Raw genomic sequence first — 4,490 nt, 5'->3', positions numbered from 1 at the left:
TGTCCGGTCGTCTGGTGGTCCATTCAACCAATCAAAGTGTAATGTGCTAATGATATGCTAAGGTCGCTTAACCACTCGCCATGACATGCACTGACCACCAGGGGGCAGACGCTTCAACTGGTAAGTTAGCTTGCTGCTGGGTCCAGCCAATTGGGACTGAGCACGATAGGCCAGACACATCCTGGAGTCCTCCCACAGTCCCTCCCTAGCTGGCCAAACTCCTGCATCCCTCCCTGGCCCCAATCATACATCAGTGGGGTCTCTCAGCCTGGCCTGCACCCTCTCACAATCTGAGACCCCTCAGGGAATGTTGGAGAGTCAGTTTCGGCCTGGTCCTGCAGGCCAGGCCAAGGGATCCCACTGTTGCATGAATTCATGCACCGGGTCTCTACTATTGTAATAACTATGTACAGTATTAGGTAGGTACTTGAAATATTGAAGGACCACTTTATAAAGTATAAGATTATCTAACCACTATTTTGTACACCTGAAATTAATAAAAATAATATTGAATTTAAACTGTAATTAAAAAATAGACAAAAAATTGCTTTGCTTATTTTAGGTCTTTTTATATGGACAAAATTTAGAATTATTTTTTCTAATTCTGTAGAAAATACTGTTAGGATTTTGATAAGGATTACATTAAATCTGTAGATTACTTTTGGTGATTTGGGCATTTTAACAATCTTAATTATTCCAATCTATGAATATGGAACGTCTTTTCATTTATATGTCTTTATAAATTTCTTTTAACGATTTAGTTTTCAGTGTACAAATCTTTCACTTTCTCAGATATTCATTTCTAGGTTTTCTTTTGTCATGCAATTGGAAATGGAAATAATTTCTTAATTTATTTTTCTGATAGCTCCTTAAGTGAGTATAGTTTTCTGCATATTGATTTAGTATTCTGTAACATTAATGAATTCATTTATTAGTTCTAATAGTTCTTTCTGGTGGACTTTTTAGGATTTTCTACATGTAGCATCATGTTATATGCAAATAGTGACAGTTTAACAGTCTTACTTCTTTCTTTCCGATTTGAATGCCTTTTATTTATTTTTCTTGCTAAATTGCTGTGGCTTGGATTTCCAATACTATGCTGAGTAGCAGTGGTTAGAGCGGTCATCCTTGTCTTTTTTCTTATCTTAGAGGAAAAGCTTTCAGCTTTTCACCATTGAGGATGATGTTAAATATTGGTTTGTCATATATGGCATTTTTGTGTTTAGATACATTCCCTCTATACTTATTTTGTTAAAGCTTTTTATCATAAATGGATGTTATATTTTGTCAAATGCTTTTTTGTATGTTTTGATATAATCATGGGATTTTAATCTTTTACTAGTGGCCTGGTGCACAAAATTTGTGCACTCGGGGGAGAGGGGGAGCCTGGCCTGTGCCCTGTCACAGTGTAGGAGCCCTGCAATCCATCTATGCACCCCTATGTTCATTGCATCATATTTACATTAGCTAAGATATGGAAACAACCGAAGTGCTCATTGATAGTTTAACAGTCATATATATATATATACACATACATATGTATGTACACACACACACATACACACACACACACACACACACAGTAGAATACTAGACAGTCACAAAAAAGGAAATCTTCCCATTGCCATGATATGGATGGACCTTGAGTGTATCATGACAAGTAATATAAATCAGACAATGAATGACAAATTGTGGCGGGCCAGCTCAACCAAGCTATGTGACATGGCACCAGAGTTAAGTTAGGGTTTTTCAAAATGCTGACACGCCGAGCTCAAAAGGTTCGCCATCACTGGTCTAGGTGGATCTCCTGTGCCTGGCTAAGGCCACAGTGAGAGACCCAGACGCAAGCTGATGCTTTAATTTTATAGCCAGAGGTAAACAAGGTAGTGGTCACCATAGTTACAATGTTCTTGTGAGTTTCACTAGTTTTGGCAGCACTTGCTGCACTTCCCTCAGCCCATTAGCTACCCAGATAAGATCTAGGTAGTGCCATAAGGTCAAGCCTAATTATGCTAAGAGGGCTGTGCCCCCTAAGCTGGCACTTGTTTGTGGCTTTGCCAACAGGTCAGTCCGAGGCTTAACCCTATAGCCACTCCCTACAACAAATACCATATGATTTTCCTTATAAGTGAAATCTAAACACACACACACACAAAACTAAACAAGTAAAGAAAGGAAAACAAACAAATGCAAAATCATAGATGCAGAGAACAGACTAGGGGTTACCACAGGTGTAGGGGTAAGGACAATGTCTGGAAACCAGACTTCCAGTGGTGAACACTATGTAGTGCATACAAATATTAAATTATACTGTTGTATACAGGAAATATATATAATTTTGTATTTTCACTTTACCACAATAAAGTAAAATAATCCATAAAATTTATAGTTACCAATGCTTAAGCTTGTCTATAATTCTTTATTAAACTTTCTTATTTCATACACCCTATCCTGTTTTAGTGCATTTGTAATATTTTGAAATGTTTATTCTATATTTCTACTTGAGAATTTTTAAAAAAGATCAAATTATTTGTTTCTGAATGCAGTTAACTTCCACTGTTTTCTCCCCTACTTGATTTTGAGTAGTTGGCCTCCCATCTAAGGCCTTGTAAAGGCATTCAATTGTTACATGTGTGTTACAATAGTGCGTCCCTCTGTCTTTGCAATTCCTCCCACACTCTGGTTTCATTGGAACAATGCTACTTTTACTCAGACTCTTCTTTGATTTTAGTAGCCAGGTTTCTGGTGCCAAGGTTTTTGCTCCAGAAACTTCTCTTTACATTCAACCCACAAATACGTTACCTTGACAGTTTTACGAAGGGTTATATTTTAAGGAGAGCCTTAACACATAAAAATACAAGAACAACAACAAAAAAATGCAACTGGCATATATTTTAAAATGTTATCATATGGTATAAATTATTTTAGCAAGAATTAATAGATGAATATGAGTCATTCATCTTTTTATGTCAATAATACCCACCATGTTTGGAATGAAGTTGGTATTTACTAATGCTTATTAAAAGGATAGACTGAATGATCTCTGAATCATGCATTATTCTTTATTCGTACATGAACATCATAATTCAGAATTCTCTAGTAGATATTTTTCACTTTAATAGACTTAATTCTTTAAAAAACTCTATCCTTAAGGTTATGATTAAGTGAACCTTCAGTGTTCATATTACTCCAATAATATATAGACCTGTCTGCCAAGGATATGTAGGAAACTAGATACATGAAGTGACATATATTGTTATTTCATCATGATATATTTCATTTATCTGGAGAGAGTAAGATAAAGATATTTCATCTTTATAAAACGGCCTTGGAAAATAATCTATATTTATTATTTTGCCTTTTTATTGCTCTATTCTTCTAAGGAGCTCAAGATGCTTTATCAAAGTTTTTTTTGTGTGTGTGTGTGTTTTCTAATGATAAACCACACAGCACCTGCTGACACAGGTAAATATGTACAAAGCCATATCCAAGGTCCTTTTCCCTGTTCTAAATATAATATGTTAAAAAATGAAAGCATTTAATCACTTGAATGTCTAAGACAAAACCATTGAATATATCACAGCCTGCCTTCAGAAAAGTTAATACCAAAGGGTATTTCTTTCTGGCTTACACTTACAATAATTAGGTTCTTGGTTTTTATACCCTACAGATTTACCGGGAGTTGAGGTGGAAACATTTAGTTCAATTTTGGAATGATAAAATTTGTCTGCCACTCAATCTTCAGTTTTAAAAGGTTGAGAGCTCAAAAATTCTAATCTTTCAAAAAATCATGTGCAAAAATAACTTCTTAGAGATGATGTTATGCACAATTATACTACTTATTTTTGTATATACTAGTAAATTTTCTATGATCTTAATCATGTAAACATTAAGTAAACAAAAGTCATTTTTACCAGTCATTTAATTTAAAAATATGTACAGTACACATAAAAACTTTGAGATTTCAGGGTAACTGGAAATTTTAAACATCAATGTATGAAGCAATACGGAAATTTAAAAAGCCTAAAACTATTCAGAACCCTTTTTCCACATCTCTACATGTCTCACTCCAGAGTTAAGAAAAATATAAAATGAGAAAAATTATAAATATGTTTAGCTAAATTAATAAAGAGGAAAAGCAATAGGTAAACTAAATGTTCAGCAACAGAAAACTAATTATAGCATAGCTACTTATTGGAATAGTATGTAAACTATTACAGTAAAAACTGAGTTAAAAAGTGATTGGAGCCCTAGCTGGTTTGGATCAGTGGATAGAGAGTTGGCCTGCAGACTGAAGGGTCCAGGGTTTGATTCCGTTCAGGGGCACGTGCCCGGGGTTACGGGTTCGATCCCCAGACGAGGCAGCCGATCAATGATTCTCTTTGATGTTGATGGTAGATGTTTGATCATTGATGTTTCTATTTCTCTCTCTCCCTCTCCATTCCTCTCTGAAATCAATAAAAAATATATTAAAAATAATTAGAATATAT

The sequence above is a fragment of the Myotis davidii genome, unplaced genomic scaffold (assembly GCF_000327345.1).
Source record: "Myotis davidii unplaced genomic scaffold, ASM32734v1 scaffold95, whole genome shotgun sequence".
Lineage (NCBI taxonomy): Eukaryota > Metazoa > Chordata > Mammalia > Chiroptera > Vespertilionidae > Myotis > Myotis davidii.
This window is presented reverse-complemented; position numbering follows the sequence as displayed.